The sequence below is a fragment of the Eubalaena glacialis genome, chromosome 9, assembly GCF_028564815.1.
Source record: "Eubalaena glacialis isolate mEubGla1 chromosome 9, mEubGla1.1.hap2.+ XY, whole genome shotgun sequence".
Taxonomy (NCBI): Eukaryota; Metazoa; Chordata; class Mammalia; order Artiodactyla; family Balaenidae; genus Eubalaena; species Eubalaena glacialis.
This window is the reverse complement of record NC_083724.1, coordinates 33,125,180-33,137,500: the sequence shown is the minus strand read 5'-3', so window position 1 is coordinate 33,137,500 and position 12,321 is coordinate 33,125,180. Positions and strand designations below refer to the sequence as shown.

General features: G+C 39.4%; 1 pseudogene; it reads right to left on the bottom strand.

The window, feature by feature from the left end:
- Window positions 1-849: 849 nt before the first annotated feature.
- LOC133098322 (cytochrome b-c1 complex subunit 7-like) lies at window positions 850-1,191 on the bottom strand (annotated as a pseudogene).
- Window positions 1,192-12,321: the final 11,130 nt, after the last annotated feature.

Here is a 12,321-nt window from a genome sequence, read left to right as displayed (position 1 = left end):
TTTCTTCTCATAATTAAGCCAGAGGTTCTGGGAAAGGGCTGAGCACAAGGCTGAATTCACTACTGAGATTGCTTGCAGTTTAGCTTAGGTCCCAGTGAGGCGGTCCCTATGTGTCACCAAAAAAAGAATCCTTGCATATAGCTTTTTAAATTGGTGGTGGTTTTCCAGAATCCTTGCATCTGGACAACAGCCTACTTATGTCTCTAGACTGACTTTCTTTTCCTCTGAAATTAATTTATTCTTTGAAAATAATAGGCCCCGGAAGGAACTTTACTGCAGCACTCTTTGTGGGAGGAGCTCAGCATTAGAAAGGGCCATCTGAGAGATCATTTGACGTGGGTCATGATAAAGAGAGGTGAGAGCCCCTTAAGCATAGGGACCATGACTTTTTCATCTTTGTATCCCCTACATGTGCAGGACCCAGAAAAAATACACAGTGAATCAATGCCCTGGAAGCATATCCTGTAGGTACAGTTCCTAGCTCATGGTAGGAAATTAATAAATATTTGTGGAAAGAATAGCATTGTCACCAGGTCTAACACACGACAATGTCCACTATTGTGCAAGCATGTTTTCCTTTTGTTCATCTCAGCCCACTATCAGCTGCAACTTCTCCCATAAAATGGAGATCTATTGCCCCACATTCTCAGGGTTAATACAGATCTATACTGAAAATAAACCATAGAGTTTGTATGGTACATTACAGTTGTGTTACTTTTTTATAATTATTATAGACATTTATTTAAAATAATACATTTACAGCCCAGATAGTTCTACATTGTATATTCCAGGTTTAACCAACTTCATAAAAATACTTTGAGAACGGCTGCATCCACAGATTTTTAAACTACATGATTATTTCTTTGCCGATTCTTCTCTCTCTTTTCTTTCCAGAATAACCTCTTTCAGATATGGTTCAAGGTAGAATTTATCCTCCTCATATTTTGTCCACTGTTCTTTAGGCAAGATCTGCTGCCTCATGGTCAGGTCCAGTGCTCTCTTAACGCAGAACACCCTGTTGTTATAAAGGTTCTCAGGAAGCCTTCTTATGGATTCTTTTACATCCTCATTCTCATATGTTGTATCATCTCACATTAAGCCCAGTTTATTGAACCCGGCAGCATTGTAATACCATTTTCAAATACCCTCCAGCCATTTGCTTGACGCTGCAACAGCAGGCTTGCTCGCCATTTTGGCCCGAGACCTACTTGTATTATTGAACTGGAGCTTCGCAACTTGAGGAAGAATGACTGTTGCAATAATCATTGCAGGCAAAAGATAAAGGAAACCTAAGCAAAGAGAGTGGCAGGTTTCTGGCTTGGGCACCTGAGTAGATGACAGCGCTATTCACTGAGATATGAAGGAGGTATAGTTTTGAGGGGAAATAGGACACATTTAGTTATAGACCCGCTGAGTTGTAGGTGCCTATCATCCAGGTGGCGGTGCTGAGTAGACCACTGAATATGCAGGTATGAAACTCGGGAGACACCTGGATAGATATATTCTTGAGCACTATCAGCATATAATAGTTATAGAAATCCAGGGGAAAAATGAGTATAGAGAGAAGAACAGTGAGAGCAATTTTAAGGGGAAGGATGTGATAGGCCAGTAGCAGAGGACTGAGGAGAAAGGTGAAAATGGACACAGTCAACATGAAAGAAGACAAGGTAGTGTGGAAGGGTCCATGAGGTTAAGGGAGAGATTTTTAAAGATTGGAAAGACATGTTTAAATGCTAATGGGAAAAGACAAGATGGACCTGCTAGGCACCTCTGTATCTGTTCGTCACCACATTTGACCACAATAACCCTCAGAAAGTGTTGACTTCAGCCTTTCAGACCTTTAGCACAAGTTCCTCTCTTAGCCAACTCTAACTCATACAAAAAATGGAATTCTAGGAAATGAAGTTCTCAGTTCATCCAAGTTGACATATCACAATCCAGCATAGTACATCCCTTGTCAACTTGGTGTCTACACACACTCTTTAACTATATTTAATTTCCAAATAAAGCCATCAATGAGACCATGCTTTTGTATAACATGATTAAACTACTCTTCACACAACTGAAAACATGCTAACCGTCTCATAACCAAAAGATACACAAAGTCCACTTCATCTATCCTGAAGAGCAAAGTTTTGCCATCCATCAGGCACTAAACTGAATCTTCAAAAGGCTATTACATAATTCAATCAGGTGAGCTGTTTCTAGGTGATGGGAAGACTAGTATTGCCCTCATTTTCTGTAAAGTGAGTTCCCTGGTCAGAAATAATACTCTGTGGGATACGATGACGGTGCATAGGGCATTCTGTAAGTCCATACATAGATGGGTGTTTTGGGAAGAATCACCGAGGAGGGGAAAGCAAATCCATATCCAAAGTAAGTATCTATTCTAGTAAACAATACACTTTCCCTTCTATTATGGAAATGGCTCAGTATACTCAGCCTGATGCCAGGTAAACTGAGAAACAATGCCATATATTTGACTGGTGTTGGTCTTTGCTTTTGGCAGTTGGGGACTCAGTAGTGGAGGTAACCAGACTGGCTCTTTAACCAGCAACATGGACAACCTCTATCCCTGCAGCCATGGCCACTTTATTTATGAATGCCTTGGTCAAGGACAGGAGTGACTGGGGAAAGAGGCTGACTGACATCCACAAAACAGGTCATCTTGTCTACCTGATTAAGATCTTGTTCTTTGGTTAGCATGCACCTGGGACATGAATATCATATTCTGTGCTCTTTCAAAGAGGTCTATCCTCATACCTCTTCTCCAGAACTCACTGCCTCCAATTCTCCAGTCATCTTCCTTCTAATCCAAACTCTTAGTGATTTGCTCATGAATTAATATAGAGCAATATTTTTGTTCATCTCTCCTTCCAGGCAAATTAACCAACCAGGTGTACTGCTTGGAGTTTTGACCACCGAAGAGATTTCTCTTCAACACTGTCCTTCATGGTCACACTGAGTGGAGCTATAGTGCTGCAGGCATCCAATTTCAACTTCTGCCAGTATTTTTGGTGTTGATTTGGAATGAGAGACTGAAGAGGGGTGTGAGCTTAGAGAATAATTCTGGATGGAGGGGAAAGAATTTTGAAGAGAAAAGAGAGCTGCTGTCCACAATGGAAAACTGGGGAAAGAACAGAGATATTTAACAGATTTTATCAATGTTTAAAATATAATTTTGCAATATAGAACCTCTTCCCCTAGTCCCACGGGATTTTCAGTAAAATATTCATTTCTCATCCATGCATGGAAGAGGTGGACCTACAGTGGGAATACATCAAAATGCTGAGTGCAGTCTCAATAGTAGGCCTGGAGCAACAGCTATAGCTGCTCCCAGGAAGCCTGCTACACCCCTGTTATATTGGTGAAAACCAATGCAAAGCACTGTTATTAAATTGCTGTGAGCAGTTTCTGCCCTGCAAGAATACACTTCGAGGCAGATTGTCCTTTGTTTCAGGAGGCTAAAGCCCTGAACTGGCCCTTTAGTTACCCAAATATAAAACAAGTTTCTACCTGTTTTTCTTGGGAAGATCTGTTGTGTAACCTGAATGCAGATATTTTAGCCTAAAAAGCTAAATGACTGTGGTATAATATAAATTGTCCTGGCTAGGTTTTAGCAGCCAAAATTATGCATCTACAGATTTTGTTGCTTCTTTTTGGAGAAATGTTTATTTTCTTTGTAGACAATTAAACTGGATGTTCTTCACCTAGAAGTGGTTGCTTACTCCTGTAGAGATGCATGTGCCCTTATGTGCAGAAATAGGAAGCTGTGAGGAAGAGAAAGGCAGGAGGGACATGTAAGTAAGGTCTTCACCTCACCCTGGAATAGTCTTTAAAAGCTGGGCTTGGTTTGATGCATGCCAGCTGTTTAATGTCTTGTACATGGGACATGTGGTTAAGAGTATGGGCTCTGGGGTTAGATCACCTTCATCTGAATCCCCCCCTACCATTTACAGGCCGTCTTGCCTTGAGCAAATTACCTAACTTCTCTGTTCTTCATTTTCCTTATTTTAAAATTGGAGGGATAATAGTTGTTACTCTATAAGGTTGTTGAGAGGATTGAAATGAGTATGTAGAGAGTTTAGCGCAATGCTTGGCATATAGTAATATCTCAATAAATTTTAAAATAATCAAGAAAATACTGATACTGGGCTATCAATGCTATGATTGTTTTGTAGGAACCAGCAGGTGAGGCCACACTCCTTTGGGTAGGCTGGAGTCTCTTCTGGAAAGGTAAAATTCCTACTGGCACTCATCCCAAGAAGATGTGGATTCCAGGAGCAGATGATGGAATGAGAAACCAAGGATAGGTAACATGAGAAATGGGTCAGAAATGAGTGAGACAAAAGTATTTACAGTGAAGTCCCAGATCTTCTGGGGGAAATGGAGAAACAGTCTCTGAAATTAATAGTGGGGCTTCTGACCAGAAATAAGACCCCCAAAAACAAGAAATGAAGGCTGCTCAAGCTCTGGTCAAGGAAGATGCTTCAAGATGATAAGAAACTTATGTATGAGATAAAGGGGAGTTGGGATCTGCACCCATCTTGGGGTACCCGCTCACGACTTATGAGGAACACACTGAAGAGGATACTTTTTCTGTCAGTATTGCTGTATAACAAACCACCCCAAAACTCAGTGTCATAAAACAATAATTGTATTATACTCTTGGTTTCTGTGGGTCAGGAATTTTGACACAGCACAGCAGAGCTGGCTTGTTTCTGGTCTCTGTTGTGTGGGGCCTCATCTAGCAAGGCTTGAATGCTGAGGTGACTTGATAGCTGGGGTTTGGGATCATCTAGAGGTGTCTTCAAAGTTGATGCTGGCTGTGGTTGGGACCTCAGGTGGGCTGATGGCTGGAAAAAGTACAAATGATCTCTCCATGTGGTGTCTCAGCGTGAGATAGTTTGGGCTTCCTCATAGCTTGGTGGTTGGGTTCTAAAAGTGAGTCTCCCAAGAGAGCTGGGCAGAGACATGATTCCTTTTTATAATCTAACCCTGGAAGTCACATAGTGTTGCTTCTTTCAACCACAAATCCACCGTTTCTAGGGAAGGGAACATAGATTCCACTTCTCTATGGGAGGACTGTCAAAGTCACATTGTAAATAAGAGTATGTGGAATGGGAGTTATTCTTTCAAATATAATCTGCCACAGATGGATGACACTACCAAACTGCTGTCTTGCCTGGGTTTTGGGGGGATTCTTTTAACATCCCTCCACACCTGGGACTCAAAAGCTAAATGAGCAAAGCTCTATTTGACAGTCCGATAGGACAGCATTCCTTTAAAAGTTAGAATTGGAAAAGTTGGCTGCATGATATGTCATCAGCTGGAAGGAAAAACCACTTTCAACACAGTGAATGGAAGAACAGGGACAAAGATAATTATGGAAAAGTAGGACCAACAGAAGCAAATCCTGCCTGGAGAAGCAATGGAGAACAACAGTAGCAGGATGAAGAATGGGGAGAAACAGCAGACAATGAAGACCATAAAAGGAAAGAATAGTTTCTGTGAAACAAATAAATCTTGGGCAAATTCAGCCAATCTTGACTTACAAAGAGTATAAGTTAAATGCCCCCTCCCATTTTAAATTAGGGGGGACATTAACTGAGAGAAATTATTTGTTGTTAATGTGTATTAACACTAAGTATTCTGTCATATTCAAGAGTGACAGCTTAAATGGGGACCATACTTCTAAGAGATGGTGACATCTCAGAACTACATAGTAATTTACTACTATTGCTTCTTATAAATTTGTTCTAACAGGTATACTACATTCATTTCTTAAATGATTATATGATATTAAATTAGGGATTTTTCAATGTTATATCTTTTATTTATTATGTTAAGCATCCAGTATCCTAATTTGTGTTATCTCTGAGTCTAGGTTATACTTCTGGAGTTTGTCAAACTATTTAGGCATCACTACCTAGAACATTTTAGCACCAGGTGGCAGCAAAATCTGAGAGCTGAGATAAAATTCTTGGCAGGAAAGTAAACAATTAAGAATTTGCCTCAAACCTCAGGATGGTTAATAAGGAGTAACAAATGCATAACTTCCCCACTCCCCTTGCTTCTGTTTAGAGCTCCTTCTCTCTCTCTCTCTCTCTCTCTCTCTCATTTTAGTGAGTGATTATCCAAATTGTGCACACACCTTCCCCCTGCCCCCCATACACTCACGTATACTCTTGAACATACAGAGAAAAGAGCCAGTCAGCCAGCTGAGTGGACTGTGCTGGAAATTAGATTCAGAAGGGCAAGAAGTATGATAGCCCAGAGCATAGAAAGCCAGCAGAATAAACCAAATTGGAATCTGTTAGGAAAATCCAGGGTCTAAAGGAACAGAGACTAAGCTCAAACACCAATTCCAAATGGCCAGAAGCAGAACCAAAGTCAGGTAGCTGAATAAAACAAAGAGGAGATGTAAAGCAAGAGCAGGTAAGACAGATAACAATAATTGATCTTTAGAGGTCAGTAAGGGCAAGTGCTTGGTTATTTTGAGCTAACCTAAAGAGACAGAGAAGAAACTAGAGTCATTCTCTCTTCTTAAATGTATCCAAGTGTTAATGACATCAACTCTACAAGATTCTCCATTCTCTATGGACTGGCCAAAGAACAGAATTCTGGGATCTTTTTTTCGGTTTTACCCTGTACTTGCTGGATGATCCCAACTGGCTGTTTCCAAGCTTGAGGTGACTCCTTCATCAGATGAGAGTTAGTGCTAATCTAGTCTTGCCAGAAGAGATGGTAGTGATTTGGGATGGCAGCTCAAATTTGCTTTTATTTAAGAAGCACTGCCTTAGTCACTTCAGATTTTTTTCTGGCTAGGGCCTGGTACTTAAACTGCCAAACCAGATAGAAATGCATACTTCTTTTTTTTTTTTAATGCATACTTCTTAAACACAAATACAAAATCATTTTAAAGTCCATTAAACAGATTTTTTAGTTGGAGAGTAACTCAAAATTGTCAAGCAACTTTCAGGTGCTTTCTTAATCATGATAAAGTTCCAAGTTGTATTTTTCAATAGTTATATTTTGCCAGTGTTTTTTAAAAATGGGTGTTAGAGCTTTTAGGCATTTTTGATCCTTTTTCCTACTTGTTGAAAAGGCCCACAGTTCAGTCCTTGGAACATGTATCAAACTCTCATCAACATTCATCAAATTCTCATCATCGTCTGAAGAATCTCTAAAAGGTTTGGAAGGGACTCTGTTGTAATCTTTCTTTATTTCTGAAGCTTCCCACACAATTGCATGGCTGTAAAAATGGATTTTCACATCATATGTCTAAAGAAAAAAACAAGTGTCTTTGTTTAGTTCATTTCAGAAGATTAACAGGTGTTAACAGATGGGAGGATTCCAGCTTTTGCTCTTAAGAATAAAAGATCTATCGTGGTCAGTAATTGCCTCTTAAGAAGTAGCTGTGTTCATTTCTGGCCTAGCAAACCAAGAGGTGGACTGTCTTTATAGAGCAGGTGTTTGTGGACAACTAGCAACAAGTAGGAATCAAAGTGCCCCATGGTGAAGAGTTGCTAGGTGCCTGGGGAAGCCTTAAAGTGGCAGTACCTCTATGTTCCAGGGTTATACCTTGGGAACCTGATTTTGTAGCATGGTGACAGAGGGTTTCTCTCTCTCTCTCTCTCTCTCTCTCTCTCTCTCTCTCTCAGGTGAACACTTACTAACAAACTCTGAAATATAAACCAGAAAGCTTGTTTATTAACTTATAACTAGGAACTTGGATCCTCTGATTTCTACCTGTGATCTACAGACAGATCTACACAGAAAGCCAAATTATTATCAAAAGTCTGCTGCACATAAGCATAGATTCAGCATTAGGTGAATTAGCACATGATTCAAATGTTTAATGGCATTAACTTTGATAAAGCCCAATGTACTTGTCTCCACAAGGAACAAGACACATGAAATCCTTCACTTGTTTCTTTACCTTAATTTGATCTAATAGCTTTTCTAGTTCTGACATTTTATATTCAATTTCAACTTGATTTCCATTTTCTTCTGGTGAAAATGGAAGCATAATAGGAAATCAAAAGAGTCAAGACCAACCACAGCAGTAGAGAACTGTGGCTTGAGATATATGAGGAGGAAGAAAGAGTGCTCTAAATACTCTGCGTGACTTCAAATCTCTAGACCGAGATAAACTCTATTCCACAATGTACAAGAAACACAGACAATGTTTATCATCCTCTGAGGTGTCATAGAGACGAGAAGAGGTGCTTGAACACTAGAAATAATCATATATTTTGACTTTCTAAATAGAGAAATTATTTGAGCCTTCAAAGACAGGAAAAGAAAGTCTAACGAAAACCTCTGGAAAAATTCAGGCAGATTATTGAGCGTAGAAAAGAATGCAGTGATCACCAGGAAGTAAAATGAGTTCACTACAAATGCATCAGTCATTCATCATTTACGTTCTAGGCTGCGTTATTAGTAGACACATTTATGTATTGGTTTATCAGATTTAAGATAAACCCAAATTTAGATCATAAAGTCAGCTGGATGGTATTTAATTTTCTTTCTATGTTCCAAATCAGTTCATGTAGCAGCAGTTATTCCTTCATCAGAAGTCTGGGTAAAACTCAGTAGTGAGTCCATCCTGACCATGCACCCAGTCTACCTCCTGCAGTCACCCTGAAGGTAATGTTTTAGTTCTAATAATATTGCCTGCATTTGGAACATCTCTAATTCCACTTTCAGAATTCTCTTCTGAAGTTTACTTTCTGTCTTTATAGGTAGAAAGGCATTGCCCTTTGGAGAATGGGTTTTTAACTTTTTCAGAAATAATCAAGTCTATTAGAAACAAAAAAGGATGAACCTTGATCACCTAGTCAATTGAATGAGGGGGTAGGGAAGTGAGGAAGGCAGAGATTAAGGGTCTACACATAAACCAAGGAAACTGATTTAGTTAGGGGTCTTGTAAATTGGCTCTGAAAGCAATCTCTAAACAGGGATTTTTTTAATGGAGGAAAATGTCCTTAATACTTTCAAATTTTTAAGGATTGTCTTGCTTTTGAACGTTTAAAAATGCAAGTTTAGAGCTTCCCTGGTGGGGCAGTGGTTAAGAGTCCGCCTGCCAATGCAGGGGACACGGGTTCGAGCCCTGGTCCGGGAAGATCCCACATGCCACGGAGCAACAAAGCCCGTGCGCCACAACTACTGAGCCTGTGCTCTAGAGCCTGTGAGCCATAACTACTGAGCCCACGTGCCACAACTACTGAAGCCCGCGTGCCTAGAGCCCGTGCTCCACAACAAGAGAAGCCACCACAATGAGAGGTCCGCGCACCGCAACGAGGAGTGGCCCCCACTCGCCGCAACTAGAGAAAGCCTGCGCACGGCAATGAAGACTCAATGCAGCCAAAAATAAATAAATTAAAAAAAAAAAAGTTTAAAATGATAAGGGAGATTGAATATAGGAAGACATACAGACTTTTCTATATCTTCCTTTCTTCTGATCTAGCAATGTAATTCTAGCATTACAAATATCTTTTAGTAACAGAACAGGTTTCATTCCATTTCAAATGCATTTTTATATGTATGATTTTTTTTAATCGGGATAACAGATTTTATCTTCTAATGCTCTGATAGGCTATAAATCTTAGCTCTTTTATTTAAACTTAAATAGAATTTTTTTATACACACAGGAACAAAGATTTAGGTAGTCTTAAGTTTGTATCTTTTCTTAAATTCTTTTGAAAACAAAATTCAAACTTTAACTCTAAATGCAAAAATATTCAGTTACCAATAGATTCACATTATGTTCAAGTGCTATGTTATACAGGACTTAAACCAAATTTTAGAAGTTAGGAGATCAGCAGTAGAACCAGAAAGTAACGCCTGTAATGTTATTTTTCCAATCTGCCTGATCCATGCAAATTTCCCCAGGAAACATTTCAAATACTCTTCACCAGAAGTTAATTGAATAAGAAATTTAAAAATAAGAAATGATCTTCACCTATTTATAACTTACCCTTATTCCAGAAAGGATTGAAGATGGTTTACAAAACTACATATAATTCAATTAAAATTTTTATTTTTTTAATTTATTTTTTATTGGAGTGTAGTTGATTTACCATGTTATGCCCATATCTGCTGTGCAGCAAAGTGACTCAGTTATACACATGTAGACATGCGTTCTTTTTTATATTCTTTTCCATTATGGTTTATCCCAGGAGATTGGATATAGTTCCCTGTGCTATACAGTAGGACTTTGTTGTTTATCCATTCTAAATTCAACAAAAAAATTTTAAAAGCAAGGGAAGGATTAAAAAGAAAACAAATGTGGGTAAAGTAAGAAAGGGCTGAAGTGAATATTCACATTCATGATTTGAAGTCCGATACACTTGTTAAATTTGACTTAGGCTTTTTAACAGCCGTTGCAAAGAAGGAAACAATCAGTTCCATAATTCATAAAGTTTGGGAGGGAGGAAATGTCTATTTAGAGGGGGACAACATTCTAGATTCTGAAGCCTGGGGGTGGAGGAGCTCAATCATCTGCTAACCTAAAATATTTCCTGATGGTTGAAAGCTAAACTGAGCATTTTGTCAGGAATACCTGAAATGCAATCACACCACGTCACTCCTCTGCTCTAAAAAGTTCAGGAGCTCTCCATGGCCTATAAATTAACTATAAATGTCTTAATCTAATATTTGAGGCCAAATATCAAAACCAAATCAAGGTGACCTCTCTGAAGGCAGACAGCATTTCTTATTCAATATTGTTAACCAACATTGTCACAGGCCTTTGTGACAGAGTAAGTGTCAACAGGCACTCAAAGATGTTATGTAGAGGAACTCTAAACCAGCCAAGAATGTTGGCAGAAACCTCTCCAGCCCTCATTTCTGTACTTGTAGGGCCTTCCTCTGACAGCTTTCCCTGTTGAATGCTGACCGATATCTTCAAAGTCAATAATAATGATAACATCTCCATCACCAATAACAGCTACAGTAACATCACTTTGCGTTTGTATAGTGCTCTACAGTTAACAAAGTTCAGATACAAAGATTTTAAAAGTATTCTCACAACCAGTTTGCTTTTTGGTCTGACTAGGGCTCATGGGCCTTCCTACAATGCAGAAACGAAGTCTTGTAGAAGGTATGTCTTTATTAAGTGGTGGATGCCATTTCCTCCTGATTTCCACAGCAGGATGTGGTCTCTTCCTCCCCTTCAAATCCTGGTGGCATTTGGTTTGCACATCTCTTATGACAATAATAACTCCATATGTTTTATATCAGGTGTTACAGTTTTCAAAATTTCTTATGCTAAATACCTGTTTCTTTTTTCATTCTCACAATTTCATTTAAGGAGAAAATAATCCTTTACCTTGAGTACCCTGATGCTCTCCCCACACTCTCTAAAAACATAAAAAGTGAAAGCTACTCTGTAGATTAACACTGCCCATTACCACCACCACACTCATTTTACCATCCTCCAATGGAAACTAACATTTTTTCAGCTCCCTATTCTCTGCCAGATGCTGGGATAATTTTTTATAAATAATACAGTCGGCCTTCCATATCCTCAGGTTCTGCGTCCAAAGATTCAACCAACCATGGATTGAAAATATTTGAAAAAATTCCTGAAAATTCCAGAAACCAAAACTCGAATTTGCTGCACACTGGCAACTATTTACATAGCATCTACATTCTATTTTAAATTATTTCTATAGCATTTACATTTATGCCATTTTATATAAGGGACTTGAGCCTGCTTGGATTTTGGTATCCATGGGGGTCCTGGAACCAATCCCCCTTGGATTCCAAGGGAGGACTGTACAGCTTCAATTTATCTCTTCTTTGCCTTTAGATTGTTCAATTTGATTCCCTGCCTCCCAAAAAAACCCCAGCCAAAATCTAGAAATAAAATATGTACTTTCCTTCTCTGTGGATACTCTAATAAGGAAAAAGAAAAGGGGTGGCAAAGCTGAGAAGGAACTGACACCCTTTCTGAAAACTCTCCTGCAGTGGCTGATTTAGGGACCAATTCTGTGGATTTCAGCAGGATAGCGTAACACATTGGGTGGATCAAGGCTGTGTTGACAAGAGCTGCCACTTACGGGAATTTCCAATGAAGACATCATCAGGTAGGAAAAGACTCCAGCAGAAGTATTTTGGTGAGGAGGCTCTTCATTCCTCACGTTGGTTCAGAGTAACAGTTCCAAGCCAGAAGAAGGCTGGGGAGAAGAAGCAAGATGGAGGCCACCACCGGAAATCTCCTGGGAGGACAGGAAGAGCCCTGCTCCAAGATGTGGCATTACCCAATTCCAGGGGGCGCCCTTCCTATGGAATACAATGTGCATTGTGCCCTTG